This window comes from Herpailurus yagouaroundi, unplaced genomic scaffold (assembly GCF_014898765.1).
Source record: "Herpailurus yagouaroundi ecotype Mexico unplaced genomic scaffold, PumYag 29, whole genome shotgun sequence".
Taxonomy (NCBI): Eukaryota; Metazoa; Chordata; class Mammalia; order Carnivora; family Felidae; genus Herpailurus; species Herpailurus yagouaroundi.
Genome location: NW_024412377.1, coordinates 87273742 through 87291719, shown reverse-complemented (window position 1 = coordinate 87291719; position 17978 = coordinate 87273742). Strand labels below are relative to the sequence as shown.

General features: G+C 37.1%; 1 long non-coding RNA gene across 1 annotated transcript in view; it reads right to left on the bottom strand.

The window, feature by feature from the left end:
• Nucleotides 1–214: 214 nt before the first annotated feature.
• Nucleotides 215–17978, bottom strand: part of LOC121041306 (uncharacterized) — a 155138-nt gene continuing 137374 nt past the window's right edge. The window contains exon 3 of the long non-coding RNA XR_005795659.1: nucleotides 215–269. This is a non-coding gene — a long non-coding RNA (uncharacterized LOC121041306). The remainder of the gene's footprint in view (nucleotides 270–17978) is intronic.

Sequence of the window (17978 nt, the reverse complement as noted above, 5' to 3'; positions counted from 1 at the left end):
GGGTATTCAGGGATTCTGTGCAAATAAAAAGGTCTGACAAATGTCCTCTACATTCACTGGCTTCCCTTCCCATCTTCTCTCTTTGCCCATATTACTGTTATTTTACCAATAACCAAGGCTTCTACTATGAGTCATGTGTGTATCTTTTTTATTCTTCAGTTCCTGGATCCTATCAATCAATAATTATTTTCAAGTCATTCACTACTTATCCAGCCTATGTATTGGTGCCGTGGGGATTCAAAGAGAGTGTAAGCCAGAAGTTCAAAAATCTGTAATTAACATATAGAAAAAAATTAAAGTATTATAAATGGTAAAATAAATTAATTTACTATAACAGAATTTTGAGGAGAGATCTATCAGAGTCAATAAAGAAGTCAAGAAAGGAAGATTTTATAGAAGAATTTAGTACTATGGGGCCTTAAGTTTGGGCTAAAGATCAGGATTGTACACATACAATCCTGTGTTCTTCCGAGTACCTTACTAAAATAATATCAATAAAACAAAAAATTATGAACCTATAACAAGTGCTACTTACGCAGGAACAATGACCAAACCACATTGAGGGAATGCCCGGGAAACATTCCACCTATGCTACCCAGTTGCTCAGCATAGAATCTGGAGAGGATCCATTGGCAGGAGACAGGTTTAGATGTTAAACAGTAGTGAAATAATAACTGATGTGGACAAAACCACATATTAGAGGACTTTCATAAAAGGTTGCAGTTAATAAAGAGGTCAATTAGCCCCCACAAACTCTAGACTCATTTGCCACGTATTACACAAAACACTAACAACTTGTCTCTACACCCTGGAAAGGAGAATGAATGAATGTTTTCACCTCTGGAAAAACTGAATGAGCTTAGAGAAAAACCACCACATTCTGACAAATAGCACTACCCTAACCATAAGTGTCAACTTCCCCAAACAATAACTTCAAAATAGTCCCTTCTATCCATGAGCTACTTCCAAAAACACAGAATCATCATTCAATTTTTTTGAGGTATTTCTTCTAAATATAAACACAATCATGAGACTTGCAAAAAATGTTAAGGTGTAAGAAAGAAATAAGAACAGTCCAAATATATGACCACAGAGAAAAAAAATACTGAAAACATTTGTAAACCCCTTAACCATTATGCTGTGTCTGTAACTCATAAATAAGGTGCTATAAAAAAAAACAGTAGTCAGAGAATAACAAAGAACCCTTGAAAATTAAAAATCTTAATGAAATAAAAACTTAAATGATGGGTTAAAAGATAAAATGTAATTAGAATCAAAAGGCAAAGCAAAACAGGAAAAAAGATGGAAAGTCTGACAAACTATATAAAAGTTGTGATCTAGAAGTTTCTACGTGTGATAAAAGAGGGAAAGAACATATGGATAGAAGGAAATTATCAAAGTATGAAATAAAATTTCCAAAGTTTATGAGATTGGTTCCCATCTTTAAATACCCTACTAAAAGAACAGAAATATTAATAAACAAATGAAAATGGTCATAAAAGGAGATATCCTAGCGATATTTAGAAGAGATTCTAAAATTTTCCTGCAAGAAGAAATATCCAATTTTCTAATGGAGGAATATAAATTTAGAATGCCACTTCTCAACAACTGAACCCTAGTGGGAGAAAATGGAGCAATGCCATCAAATTTCAATTTGATTTTCAATATTGATTTCTGTAGAATTTAGCCAAACTATAAATAAAGTGTCTAAGTATAAAGACACTATCAGACATGCAAGAACTCATACAAGTTTCCTCTCACAAACCCTTTCTTGGGAAGTTATTTGGGAATGTGCTCCAGGAAAAGGAAGGAGTAAGATACAAGCTGAAAACGTAAACCCAAAGACATAAGCTGAAAAGGTAAACCCAAAAAAATCAGTTGACTCAAACTAGGAAGGTATTGAGGGAAGTTCTAAGATTATTACTTTATGGCAGGTTTGGTGATAACCATCCCACATGGAAAAAAAAAAAAAAAAGAGTCCACAAGGACACCAAGAAAAATATTTTTAAAACTTAAAAAAAAAACCTGATAGGATAAAGGGGTGAAAAAGAAGTCAAAAGTTATTAGAAGGAAACCATGATAAGAAAAAAAACAGAATATCTGAAACTTCAGAAAAAACAAACATCAGAAAATGAAATGAAAATAGTGATTTACTTAGATCTGAAGAGAACAACATTCACATAGTCATAATAAGGAAAATTGACTTGATTAAATACAATATTACTATAGAGAGAGTATAAACAGGGGAAATGAAGAGTGTGAGAAGCCTTTATCCTATGTTCAGGGCAGGAAATAAGCAGTTTCTAAAATTGTTGATCACAAAACACCAACACAGAGAGTTAAATAGCTAAAAGAAAATTCTTTCCTCTGGCAAGTAGTTGAGGGGGTTAGGGAGCCAGGAAGGGTTTAGCTTTCTTTATGAGCCTGTCCATGCTATTTGCTTTTTACCAGGTGTTAAATTTTGTATTTAAATGTGTTTTTGTTTTGGTTTTTGTTTATTTTGTTTTGTTTTTTTAAGTTGAGAGCTTAGAAGGACAGGTAGGATTTGGCAGAACTGAGGAGGACACACACATCAAAATCATCAAGGAGAACTAAACACAGTGTTCACCTTAGGCAGATGAAAGCCTTGATCAGAATTGAAGTGTTACTGTAAAACAGAGCTTGAAAGGAAGTGTGTTGGGAGCTTTCAGACATACTTGAATAACGCCTGGATGAAAGCAATGTTTTAGGAAGATCTGATTGGCTCTGGTATGCAAGATGACAGAAAAGAGGGAAAGATTCAACTTCCAGTGCACCCCCCCACCCAATCTTATCTGGTCTAATATGTCTGCTAATTCATTTTTCCTCATAATCATAAAGCATAAGCATCACGCACTCTTCTCACTTGTCAACTGGTGCCATAACAAAATCAAATGAGCATGAAGGGCTCTTCATGATCGAGATCAGTGGTTCTTACTACCAGCTTCACGCTAGTATCATGTAGGAATACTTTGAAAACACACACACACACACACACACACACACACACACACACACACACACACACATCATTTATGGGCAACATTTCAAACCAGACTTTCTGGTAATGGTTCTCAAAATAAGGTCCCCAGACTAACATCATCAATGTCACCTGTAACTTGTTAGAAAGTAAATCCTTGGGTCCCACCCCATAATATTGAGTCAGGCTGACCCTCCAGGTGATTCTGATGCTTGCTAACTAAGCACCACTACTGTATGGTATACTCATTCTGGTCGAGCATTGGAGTCAGGCAACTCCTTAAATGCTGCTGAGCAAATTTCTTAGCTGCTCTAAGCCTCGAATTCCTCATACAAAAAAAAATGGAGATAATAATGTCTACCTAACAAGTTTATGGAAAGGATTAATTTGTATAATAAGGTTAGTGTATAAGAGCTCAATAAATGATTTTAAAATATTAGGGTTTTAAAAAATGATATAAACTATATACTTTTATACCATATACTATAGGAACTATAAACTATACTTTTATATTCTCCATGGTCCAGACAAGCCAATCTACTTACCATTCGTGCACCTGTGTCCACATTGGATTAACTGTCAGTGAAATGGTTCTTCCCACAAGAAACTCACAATGTTATGGAGAACCACATATATTTACACACCAATGGAATTTGAACGCTGGGATGCCTGGGTGGCTCAGGCGATTAAGCGTCTGACTCTTGGTTTCAGCTCAGGTTATGATTCAGGTTTGTTAGTTCAAGCCCCACATCAAGCTCTGTTCTGACAGTGCAGAGCCTGTTTGGGATTCTCTTTCTCTGCCCCTCCACTGTTCATGTCCTCTGCCCCCTCTCAAAATAAATAAAATTTTAAAAACTTAATAAATGCTCAAACTTACATTTAAACAAAATGCTATTAGAATAAAAAGAAATTTCAAATTCAGTCTTCCTTAAAATGGCTCAGAGAAAAGCTTAACAGAGAAGGTGGAACGGAAAGATTGGTAGCGTACCAGTAGCTAGAAAGGGAAAGGAAGAGTAATGCCAACAGTCCCAAGAACGTGTGGCCTGTTGAACTTAATTCCTTTCAGCACATTTAATGCCCTGTAATGCAACCCCTCCTTCTCTTACTATTTCTTCCTCCAGCAGATCATAAGCTACATTTCACCTCCATGATGAACAGCACAGGTAGTCTTCTGAGAACAAACACAGAGTTCATTACATGGAGTGTCCGGGGCATGCCTGGACCTTCAGGCGAAAATTTCAGTACTCTGACCCCACAACTTTTCTTCTCTTTGTGTCCTCTCCCCTTTTCATCCAGCCCCTTTCTACTTCCACCATCCTGCCCTCACCCACGTAAACTCTAGGCCTCTGAGCTCCATTATTTTCTGTACCAAGAATGTTCTTCTCCTCATGTCTCTCAAAAATCACATTTTACTTTTGGATAAAAATTCTAATGTTACCTTCTTTTTACCATTTTTAGAAATTCCCCACCAGAAATGGGGTTTTCCTAAGTAATCTCAGAGTATTTCTGTGTTTATACTATAGTCTTTAACATATGCATGCTTTCGTATAGCTACCAGCATACCTCCTACTATACTTATGAAACTTTAAAGAGCAAATATCATATTTTGCTCATCTTACTATGCTTCTCTATAGTTCCTTACATGTAAGTTTTCAGTTCTTGTTAGTTGAACTGAACTGAATTGACCTCTTACTCAGAAATCTCCAGTTATACCCATGTGTCTGTGCCATCAAGTCCAACATCAGAATCCTGCCATCTTTTGTGGCTGCCTAATGCCCACTCGATTTTATTTCCTACTTGACCTTAACACAAAAGTGTGAACTTGGGCAAGTTAACATCTCTGAATCTCAGTGTTCTGATATGGAGAAAGTTTGTAATACTTTGATCAATTGTTGTGAAGATTAAATGAAATAAGCTATGTTAAATGGTTAGCAAAACATCTGGAAATAGTAAGCAATCAGTTCATAAATACAGTTACTTGAGTGAAAATTTCATACCTAACTTCTTTTAAAGCAACACTGCCTTGAGAAGAAGCATCTACCTTTTAAGTATTTTCTTCAGAAATAAAGATGAGTATCCTTCAGGCTTTATGGCTATATCTAACCAGATTATTTCCCCATACTCAAGCTTAACTGCGTTATTATTATGTTAGAATGTTCATTACATAAAATGTTCTAAGTCATTTCAGTGCTTATGGATATATCATTGCATTATATGCAGTTGCCTACCACTTACAGATTTTAATTTAGTTACTAAATAGTAGGAAATTCTGATTAAGAAATCGCCAGAGGGAAGAAACCGAATTGAAGGGGAGTGAAGTCCGTATCATGGGCCATTTAGCTGAATTAAACCCAGCTTCCATGGGATGGTACGGAGAATGATTAGAAAGAAAGCCACATCTCTAGTTGCTACACTGAGTCGATTACCAACCAATCTGCACCTCTACATTTTCACACTCACCACCCATGACTTCAGAACATTTCAATAATGAAACTCTACAGGGAGAAAAACTTTGAGTGTTTTTCCTTCACCTTGCCTAATCTCACTCAGCTATCTAGCACAGTAGCATTGCCCCCAAATGACACCACTGAGAAACATGGGAAAAGGGAGCATGAAGGGAAGGAGGGAGAGCAGGAAGGACGCAGGGGATACAATCACAGATCGCAAACATACGACTATAAAAATCAATGGAAATTCATTATAAAAAATACAGGAAAAAGTGTTCAGATTTATTTACTTTGCTCTGAACCCCGCTCTTCAAAATGTTTTATTGTTTTGCTATTTAAAAAGTGCTAAGAGATTTTTACAACAGAAGCACTTCTCTGTTTTATTAAAGATTATTTTAAAATGAGCACTGAGCAATTTATAGAAAAATCCATGTTCTCTTCGACTCATGTGGTTCAACCCTACCTGTTAAAGGCTCAATAAACTGTTATTGCTTTGTATTATTGAATCGTTGCAAGTATGAAAACAAAACATACCAGCTTCACATTCCCACTCACCCTTCACATTTCATCTCCTTCTAGAGCTTTATTCTTTCTTTCCTTCACCAGTGTCTTTGCTTTCACTATGTACACACATTCATATTATTTAAACAGTATTTCCAGATCAAAACACAAGTTTTCATCTGAAGTGTATGTGTTTAGCAATTAAAAAAGAAAAAAAGCAGCTTGACAGGTTCAGATTTTTACTGTTCAATTTCACATACTTGGTATAACTGAGGCAACTTCAGACACAGAAGCAGTGTAATGTACACAAACTGTTTTTTCCCTCTATCAAAGCATATACTTAAATGGTCATCTTATTGCCTAAAAATCAATTAACAGAATTTTTGAAAAATTTGAAGGGCCTCATCTTCGAATATAGAAATTACAATTTTTTTTCTCTTTTCAGTTTTCAGTTTTTGTTTAACGAATTCAAGTCAAAAACAGAAGTAGTAGCGTCTGTTGATTCTGCCTAATAATTAGTACAGGGGGCAGGGTTACAAGGTTAACACAAGGAAATCATTTGTTTCTGCCTACACATAAGAGTATGAAAACACTCTTCAATATAAACATACTTGAGATGCTGAGGTACATTGTGAAGAGTTAAACTCTGGGTCTTGTGTAAATTCCCTTGTCTGACAAACAAGAACATATTTCAAAGGTTATCTATGCCTGGAAGCTATACTAGGCAGAGAGACTCCCCCCACCCCTTTTTTATGTGCATTTGGGACCCAGTGGTGATGATAATACGTATTATGAATGAAGTGCAGAAATTAAGAAGAGTGAAGGAGAAAAATGATCTTTTTTCCAGTTAACACAAATTGATTATCACTTGCTCCTCCAAAGGCCAAAATTCTTTAGCTATTGTGAAGTCAATGAAATTATTTTCCAGTCTTATGAATTGCCATAGCAGAATAGAAGATCTTGTTCATTTAAAAACTTATTTTGCAGTCAAAACAATCCCACCAAGCCTTCAGTACTTGGTGGCAGTGTTTGGTCACAGTGTTTTGATCTTTGAGAAAGAATACACAAATGAGAATTATTTGGGGACCCACTCACCACAAAGTGACCAGTTTTTAAAGTCAGCATTAGTGCTAGCATAGCAACACCTACTGGTATGTTTATGAAGTAAAGTTGAAACCAACATGGCCATAAATTGGTTCCTCCATCTTAATAAGAAAACTTGCAATCTTTTTTACATGTGATGTTGACACATAAAAATGACTACTTCCAAATCAAAGAATGGAAAGGAAAACTATAGTTGTTGAAGAAAAATAACTCTATGTTTAGAGTTCCACTAAGATGATTGTTACCCTTCTCTGTAAACTGAAGTTGCCATTCAGCCTGCTTCTAAAAATTATGTCATGTAGTTCATGTTTGAGACTGATGATCTCCCACCCGTCTCCTTCCCCCTCCTCCTCCCCCTCCTCCTCCTCCTGCTGCCCCCCTGCCTCCTCCTCCTCCTTCCCCACCTCTTTCTTCTTCATACATTCTTTAAAGGGAGTCTAAATAGTTACAGGAAGGCATTCAAGAGAGTACTGAATGGATTGAAGTAAGCTGAGAGGAATAACATTTATTTTTACCACAGATATGAAGTCTAGTCACCAAACAATGAATAATACAGCATGTAATGTCATAGTGTGCCAGCTCTACCAACTCCTAAACAACATCTTAACTTAAAGAGACATTCCGGAACAATAAGGACCACAGGGAGCTGCAGAGATTGTATTAAGCACCAAAAGGAAAATACACCCAGATCACTACCAATCCTGGCATTCAGTAGTATTTGACCTCACAAATATTTAGAAAACCCATAGCGCCTGATAAACTCCTCTGTATTGTAATTATTGCTTGAAAACACCAGCCTGAGAAAAGTAAATAAGAACACATGCTGCTAGTTAACCAAGTTGTAAGCTGGGACACTGCTTGACTGCCCCTCTGCTTTCTCAAGAAAGGTGACAAAGTTTTCATTCACTGACAAGAGGTCCACTGAAAGAATTCAGGAGGTAGGTAATACGAACTCTATACTAATCCATGGAAACTCAAGGCCTATGAAAAATAAAGAAGATCCAACCAAGGCAAGTCTGGTCAGTTTCCAAAACCTTGAAATAAAAACCCTTTCCCTCCTAGATAAGGTAGTAATTTTTACTTACAGTCTTCTGTAAGTATCTGCTACTCTTAGTCTGCAATTCTACATTTCAGTTAAGTTGGACTCCATAACAGTTTTTGTTCTTTACTTACCAATGCAGATACTTTCATAATCCTTACAGCACATTTTGAAGTATCCCATTTGACTTAAAGCTACTGAGATTAATGACCTTTTAGGGAACATTATGGAATTTTGTACTCCCAAAAGAAAGAAATGTGTGGGTTTTATACAGAGCTGGAATAAGTCTTGATCTTTATCACCTGATGCCTGGCTTCCTAGGACCACCTCCTAATTGCTCTCTTTAACACCAGGCTTACCCCTTTCTGAACATTCCTGCCAGATTTATTTGCTTCAAGTACTTCTTTCACCAAGTCATGCACCTTCTCAGAAACCCTAGTTTCTCATCTCGCCAAAGAGCCTTCAAACTCCATAGCTTAATGTTCTGCTTTCGAGTATACATTTCAGCCATGGTATTCACTAGCCCCTTAACACAAACTTTCCTCTCCTGTCAAGCTAACCAGCAAGTTAATCAGCCTCTGTCTCTTAGGCACATGTTCATTAATATTGCCTCATGTTCTGGGGTGCCTGGGTGGCTCAGCTGGTTAAGTGTCTGACTTCAGCTCAGGTCATGATCTTGTAGTTCATGAGTTCAAGCCCTGCGTTGGGCTCTGTGCTAATAGCTGGGAGCCTGGAGCCTGCTTCAGATTCTGGCTCCTCCTCCTCTCTCTGCCCCTCCCATGCTCATGCTCTGTCTCTCTCTGTATCTCAATGATAAATAAAAGTTAAATATATATATATATTTATATAAATATATATATACATATATATGTGTGTGTGTATATATATATATAATATATATATATATATACACACACACACACACACACATTGCCTATGTTCTAAAGTGGTGCTATTTGCTTCCTCCTTGCTCTGTTATTATCACTTCTACCCCCTCACCCACCCCAGCATCAGTGCTTCCACCATTCCCTCTATCGAAGTCTTCTAGAAACCTCTATATGGACCTCAATAGTTATTCCAGCCCCACATGAAGAATTCCTCTGATTTCTTTACTAACTTTTTACCGTCCCAAACATATACTACCTGGTAACAACTTTTGCTGATTGTGTATGTTTCTTACTAATGTGGCAACAAACTCCTCTAGGATGGGGATGGCACTTGACACTTTTGTATAGCCTCTGTAACTCCAAACACAAATTAAGAGGTGAAAAGAGAGAAAAAAAGTGAAAAGTTTCAAAATCACTAGAATTACACTCTGAGAATAGTACAAAATAACATCTAGAATAAAAAAAAATAACTCTCATGTTTAAGTGCTTTCACATGCATTTGCTCATTAGCTAAAGTATTAGTATCTCAAAATAGAGCCAAGAAATCCCGGAAATTCTCATAGTTTCTGGAGGAGAAGAAAACAGAAAAGGCAGTGGAATCAGATTGTGGGGCACCTATAATACCTTTTCAGTGATTCCGTAATTCTTACTTATTCAAGGAGGATCCATCTCCTGAAATATTGCTATGGTATATTTTCTGTAACTTATAGTCAAATCACTTTCATTATATATATCATATATATATGTATGATATGATATATACATATCATATCATATATATTTAACTACATATTGTATTTATTTATTTTTCATATAATTTATTGTCAAGTTGGCTTCATTATATATATCATATATATATGATATGATATATATATATCATATCATATATATTTAACTACATATTGTATTTATTTATTTTTCATATAATTTATTGTCAAATTGGCTTCCATAAAACACCCAGCGCTCATCCCAACAAGTGCCCTCCTCAATGCCCATCACCTACTTTCCCCTCTTCCCCACCCTCATCAACCCTCAGTTTATTCTCTGTATTTAAGAGTCTGATGGTTTGCCTCCCTCCCTCTCTTTTGTAACTTTTTTTCCCTCCCCCTCCCCCATGGTCTTCTGTTAAGTTTCTCAAGATCCACATATGAGTGAAAACATATGGTATCTGCCTTTCTCTGACTGACTTATTTCACCTAGCATAATACCCTCCAGTTCCATCCATGTTGCTGCAAATGGCCAGATTTCATTCTTTCTCATTGCCAAGTAGTGTTCCATTGTATATATATAAACCACATCTTCTTTATCCATTCATCAATTAACTGCATGTTTTAAGAGTGGCTACTTTGCAGTTCAGACCTCATTAGTTTTTCCACACTGAATATTCCTTTTACACTTTTTACAAAAGTTACTTCTTTGGACTTTTGTACCAAAGAAGTACCAATTTGTACTTACCTATTAGGAATATATCTTGGGGAAAAAAAAACTGGGGAATCCTTTTAAAAACTGCTTTAGAGGTTCATGAGATCATAAATGTAAAACTATGCTCTGGAACATAAGTTCCTCTACAAGTTCCATTTATTTTTATTATTGCTACACTGATTATGGAAATATTCTTAAAAATCAAATTTTCCTAGAATACCTGGGTGGCTTGTTCAATTAAGCATCTGACTCTTGATTTCAGCTCAGATCATGATCTCACTGTTGTTGAGATTGAGCCCTGCATGGGGCTCTGTGCTGACAGTGCTGAGCCTGCTTGGGATTCTCTCTCTTTTTCCCTCTGCTCCTCTCCCCCACTTGTTCTCTCTCTCTCTCTCTCTCTCTCTCTCTCTCTCTCTCTCTCTCCCCTTGCTCTCACTCTCTCTCTCAAAATAAATAAATAAACATTTTTAAAATAAAATTTCCTCATAATAAAATGCATTTGGCATCTCAGCAATTAAACCATCTTATACTGAACCCTCTTTTAAAGCATGTTGAAGATCCTCTGCATTCCAGTGGTCTGTTTTTCCTACCATGGCATCTCAAATTACTATTATAGGGAAGGCAAAAGTTGGGATAAACGGTTTGTGATGAACTTGCCTTTGGATGTTCTTTCACTATAGTATTTCTTTCCAGTCATCAGTTTTAAGCTAGAATCACTCAACATTCTCAAAGTGTAAATGATAATAAGTAATCTTCAGAGCCCTAGAGATCAACAGACAAGCCATCCTCCCACAAATGTTACTAAGTCAGGGGACTCTTCTAGGTGGGAATTGAAAGCAGGAATGGGTGGTGGAGAAGAGGAGAAAGGTGCCATTCATACCATGTAATTTCCATATAAACTACTGCATGAACCAAAGCAACATGCCTAAAAGCTAAACAAAGACAGTACAAACTTTGTTAAAATCGTTGACATTGAGGAAGATAAATAAGCGACTATTGATCTGCATCCTCTTTGCCCTTTAGATCTCACTTGACACGACACAATGGTATTTCCCTTTGGGACCCCAGTGTCTTGATCTGAAAACATAACCAGTCATTCCTCAGTGAGGGGGAGAGATTAGTTTTGTTAACATCTGTTTTTTAGGCTTCTTTATTTTTAAGTTCTTGTTGAAACCTCGTTGATCTGCCTACCAGGGAATTGGAGCACATACCATGTGCCTGCTGCCTAAATCTCTGTTCTCTTTATTTGTTCTACAGAATATTGATTTAGATTTTGGCCTATTCGCATTACTTTAAACTTTTAAACACTGGCTCTTATAGCTAGAGGAAAGACTTTGCTGGAGCTAAAATGATCACCCAAGAGAACTTATTGGGGAAACACATAGACCAAAATTAGCCCTTGGCTCTGAATGTACAGCTCCCATTGAAACCAGTGGAAGCTGAACTCTTAGGATTTGAAGACACATTTTCCTTTACATTGAATATAAAGGCTTTTTGAACGGGTTGGGCTTATTTGAGTTTCTGTTAAAGAAGCTGAATTAGCTCTTTGTCATATTATAAAAAGAGAGGCAGCATTGCTTCTCCAATTTGTCTTCTAAGGGTTCTTTTGATATCTAACAAAATTGCAAAGACACCCTTTTTTGTTTCTGTACACTGATTGTTTAATATTACAAAGGACCAGGCATTATACCAAGCCCTTTCACTCTTTTATAGTTCCTACGACATTTTACTATAACATTCTCTAATCCTTTACAACCAAAATAGCAATAAAAACAGAGTGATGTTTAGAATCACGATGGGCGAAGGGGGAAAAGATGGTAGAAAACTAGCACTGGGATTCTTTAATGATAAAAAAAATTTTAAGTTCTGACTTTACCAACGGACTACTGCCATGAATCCTTCTCACTCTCCAGAAAGCTCTTTTATTATGCTGTGGATAGTGCCATTGAGGAAGATCAGATTTCCAAATGCCTCACCTTGTAATCAGTCTTACTGTTAAAATACTCAGGATGAATTCACTGGCAGAAACAGACTCTAAGAATCTCTGGCTCTGTGCGTTCTGAAAGATGTTAAGTCGTGTGGCCATGCTGAGCAGAGGAAATCTGTGCACCAGCACCAGCCCTCCCATAGCAGGCCTCAGCATTTTGGGGGGGCCAACACAGCACCATCAGGTTGCTAATTTATTCAAGACAGTTTTGCCCCTTTCCCATCTGACCACACACATAAAATGCATGTCCAACACTTAGAGGTGAGCAAGGGCAACAACTGTGCCTCACTTATTTCTGTGTCTCCTGTCCCTAACACAATTCCTAAACAGAAACAATTAGCTAAGGTTTCTTGATTTCACATTATGATGAATGAGAGATGCCAGATGATACCAGGTACATTATAGGTTCAGAAAAAACAAACTTTAAAAGACCTTGAGATAATTTAATATGGTTCTCTGCTTACAAAGACTACACTTACACCATAAGCACAGTCTAAGTCGTGGAGCAATTTGGGGAACACAGAGGAGAAAACCTGATCTAGCTTGAGAAGGTGATAGGATCAAGCCCCATATCTGGCTCTGCACTGACAGCACAGAGCCTGCTTGGGATTCTATCTCTCTCCCTCTCTCTCTGCCCCTCCCTGCTCACACATGCATGCTCTCTTGCTCTCTCTCTCAAAATAAATAAACAAACTGAAAAAAAATAAATACTCCGAGCAAAGACAACATGCAAGCCAGAAGACAGAGCATGAACAATGGCATGAAGATATGAATCTGTAACAAATAAGAGTCAGGCCATGGACAGGTTGGCAGAGACCAGACCCTCAAGGTTGGCTGACAAGTCAGGGGCTTCAAATTTTCCTGTCAGCAATGAGCAACCACTGAAACAGTTTAGGCTAGACATGACAGGGTCAAATGCATTTTAGATATACCATTTTGGATGGCTGCTGGAAGACAGAGTTAAGGAGAACAAGGCTTTAGCTTTAGATAAGATGTTATAGTAATTTGGGTAAAAGAAAATGAAGGCAAAAACAAGGGAAGTGATGGTTAGGCAAGTGTTGGAAAGTCAAGTCAAGAAGACTTGGTGAGTAATTATATGGGGAAAAAGGGAACTGGAGTGGTAAAGATGGCAAAGAGGCAAAGATTAATGAGTCAAAGATTTAGGACTTAGGTGACTAGCTGGCTAATGTCTCCACCAAATGAAAGAGAGAATACTAAAAAGAAAAACAAAGAAAAACAGATTTTGTGAGAAGAAACATGGGTAAATGAGGAGAGTGTCATGTCATCCAAATGAAGAGAACAAAGTATTTTAAGAAAAAAGAGTATTACAGGTAAAGTGTACATTTAGCAAGGAGTCATCCTGGACTGCGATCAGATAAGCAACTTGATCTTGTCTCTAACTGTCCCTTTAAGTTTGTTCAGTGAGTACAGCAATTCTCCCCCCTCTGGGTAAAAATTCAGAAGTCCTATGACTTTTCTGCTTATTTGCAGATAATAGAAACTATAACAATCACTGTAAGTCATAAACACATTTTTTTAATTTCTTATTTTGAAATAATCACATATGGACAGGAAGTTGCGGAGAGGCCCCATTCACCCTTCAGCTAGTTCTCCCCAAGGGTTACATTTTATATAACTATAGTATGGTATCAAAACCAGGAAACTGACATTGGTACAATGTGTGTGTAGTTGTACACCATTTTATATTTTATCACATGTGTAGATTTGAGTAATCACCACTGCAAACACAATGTCAAATTATACTATCATCACAAAGATCCCAAACTGCCTCTTTTTTTATGTTTATTTTTGAGAGAGAGACAGAGTGAGAGTGGGGGGAGGGGCAGAGAAAGAGAGGGAGACACATAATCCGAAGCAGGCTCCCAGCTCTGAAGTGTCTGCACAGAACTCGACATGAGGCTCGGACCCACGAAAAGTGAGATCATGACCTGAGCTGAAGTCGGATGCTTAACTGACTGAGCCACCCAGGCACCCTGGAATGCTTGTTTTCAAGTCATATTTAATATCCCTGAATTACTTACTAACATTTATAGGCAACTCAGGATTCCTGAAGTACCCTTGACTCTTCTTTTATCCACATTATGGCAGAGCTGTGATTATAATAATAACTATGTTTAAAATTTTTTTAAATGTTTATTATCTTGAGAGAGAGAGACAGGGAGAGAGAAACAGAGTGCCAGTTGGGGAGGGGCAGAGAGAGAAGGAGACACAGAATCGGGAGAAGGCCCCAGGTTCTGAGCTTTTATCACAGAGCCCCACGCAGGGCTCAAACCCACGAACCATAAGATCATGACCTGAGCCAAAGTCAGAGGTTTAACAGACTGAGCCACCCAGGAAACCCTCAGACTGCCTCTTAAATGTAATTCCTACACCCTGCAACCACCACCCTGAATCCCTGGCCACCGCTAATCTGCTTTCCAACTCCATAATTTTGTAAATTCAAGAATCATGTTTAATGTAAACTTTTGAGATGGCCTTTCTTTTTTCTTTTTTTAGATAGAAAGAGAGCACAAGTGGGAGAAAGGAGCAGAAGGAGAGAGATAGAGCATGTTAAGCAGGCTCCATGCTCATTGCAGAGCAATGACATTGAGCAAGGCTCAATTTCATGACCGTAAGATCATGACCTGAGCCAAAAGCAAGAGTCCAATGCTCAATGGAATGAGTCACCCAGGCTCCCCAATACTTTGTTCCTTTTTGTTGCTGAGCAGTATCCCACAGTATGGATGTACCAGTTTGCTTCATCATTCACCAGTTGAGAGCCATTTTGGTTGTTTCCAGTTTTTAACTATGACGAATAAAGTTTCTATGAATGGTCATTGACAAGTTTTCATTTCTCTGGGATGGCTGGGTCATGTATTAAATGCATGTCTATGTTTTTATGAAACTGCCAAGCTTTTTCAAAATGGCTTTCCCATTTACAATCCCAACAGAAAAGTATGAGAGATCCAGTTTCTCTTCACCATTGACAGCATTTGGTATTGTCATTGTGTTTTCTGTTCATTGTTGTAATAGGTGGTGGTAATATCTCATCATGGTTTAATTTGCTTTTCCCTAATGCCTAGTTATGTTCAATATCTTTTCATGCATTTTTTGTAACTCATTCATAACTGCAGTGAAATGTCTGTTCATGTCTTTTATCCATTTTCTGACTGAATTGACTTTTTTTTTACTGTTGAGATTTTTTTATGAATGTTTATTTATTCACTTTGAGATAGACAGCATGAGCAGGGGAGGGCAGGGGGGGGGGGAGAGAGAGAGAGAGAGAGAGAGAGAGAGAGAGAGAGAGAGAATCCCAAGCAGGCTCCGTGCTCAGTGTGGAGCCTGACGTGAGGCTTGACCCTGGGGTCATTACCTAAGCCAAAATCAAGAATCAGATGCTCGACTGACTGAGCCACCCAGGCACCCCTTTTACTCTTGAGACTTAAGAGTTCTTTACATATTCGAGATACAAATGTCAGACATGGATTGTAAATATTTTCTTAACAGAGCCTTTCACAAAAGTTTTTAAATTTGATGAAGTCCAATTTATTATTCTTTTCCTATGCATCATCTTGTAGTGTTATATCTAGCAATTGTTAACCAAGCCCTAGGTCTAGAAATTTTTCTTCTATTTTATCGTCTAAAATTTTTATAGTTTCACATGTTACATTTAAATCTATGATTCGTTTTGACTTAATTTTTGTAGGAGTAAAGTTTAGGTCAAGGTTCATATTTTTGCCTATGGATAGCCAATTGGTTAAGCATCATTTGTTGAAAAGATTATCCTTCTTCCATTAAATATCTTTTGCAACTTGTCAAATATCAGTTAGCCTTGGGATTTTTGTGGGCCTATTTGAAAGCTTTCTATTCTGTCCTGTTGGCCTGGAAGTTTATCCCTTCACCTACAGCATATAGTCTTGAATATTGTAGCTATATATTACTTCTTGATATTGGATAAAATAATTCCTGTCACTTTATTCTTCTTTTTCAAAATTGTTTAGCTATAATAGTACCTTTGCTTTTTCATATAAATTTCAGAAAAAAAAACTTGTCTATATCTACAAGAAATCTTGTTGGGATTTTCATAGGAACTGTATTCAACCTGTATAAATTTGGGAAGAATTGACACCTTTGTGGTAGGGTCCCCTCCCTAAGGAGAGATAAGAAAACAAAACAAAACAAAACAAAAAAACCTGAAGGCAATCTGGCTATACATACGTGATGACATCCCTCATGACCTTGTAACGTGAGACCATTTAATGGGACTGAATGTTTGTGTGTGTTACCATATATGGGAGACAAAGAAATAGAAAATGTATACAAAACTATACCACGTGGTATTCAGGGCTCAGTTCTTTGGGTAAAAACCCAACTGAGCAGTGTCGGCATGAATGAAGCTGCTTCCTGGAAAGAAAAGACTCTCTGTGCGAGAATCTTACTACACCTTTACCATGTTTAGACTTCCAGTCCATGAATACAGCATATCCATTCATTTATTTAAATTTTCTTTGATTTCTTTCATCAGTACTTTGTAGTTTATAAAATTCCTAAACATGTTTTTTTAATTTACAACTAAGCATTTATCTCTTTTTAAAATGATTTTAAGGGCACCTGGTGGCAATTAAGTATCCAGCTTCGACTCAGGTCATGATTTCATGGCTCCCCACATCCAGCTCTGTGCTGACAGCTCAGAGCATGGCACCTGCTTTGGATTCTGTGTCTCCCTCTCTCTCTGCCCTCTCCCACTTGCACTTTGTCTCTCTCTCTCAAAAATAAACATTAAAAAAATTAAATGATTTTAAATAATATTTACTTTTAATTTCGTTTTCATTCATATTATATAGAAATATAATTTATTTTTGTTGTTGATTTTGTGATTTTTGTATCGTATAAGCTTGTGGAACAAACTTACAAGTTCTGGGAAGTTTTTTTTTTATTCTTTGGTATTTTCTACTCCATCTTATCAGGTGGTAGAGGGGCAATAGTTGTTTCTTTTTTCTTTTGTCCTGTTTGCCTAGGTAGAAAAGTTATTGTCCTAAAATTTTCTATTAGACTGGTCCTTTGATGAGAAAGAGCAAGAATTTCTTGTGTGTATGTTTTTGTTTTGCTTTTATTTGTTGGTGTTTGTTTTTGTTTTTGTTTTTGTTTTTTGTTTCTGTACCCATTGGCATTACTGGATTACTGACTTCTCTAGTACCCAGACCGAGATCTATGAAGCAAAAAGAAAACCCAGGGAACTCTCCACCACGTTGTCCCTCGGGTCCCCAGTTCCCTAGTCAGTCTCCAATGTTCAGAGTCAATGTCTGCTTTATATATAATGTCCAGGGATTTTAGCTCTACTTAATGAGAGAAATATTAAAAATAAAATCTACTCAATCTCTTTGGAAAAATAAGTCTTCCAAGTCACAAACACTTTCATGTCACAATTAAAGTATTTAATTTTTCATTTTCACAGCTGAGAGCTCTACTTCAGGAAAGGAAGAGTGGTTGACATCTTTTTTACCTTTTTTCCTTCTTCCCTTTCCCCATTCCTTCCTTTCCTTCTTTTCCTTCCTTCCTTCCTTCCTTCCTTCCTTCCTTCCTTCCTTCCTTC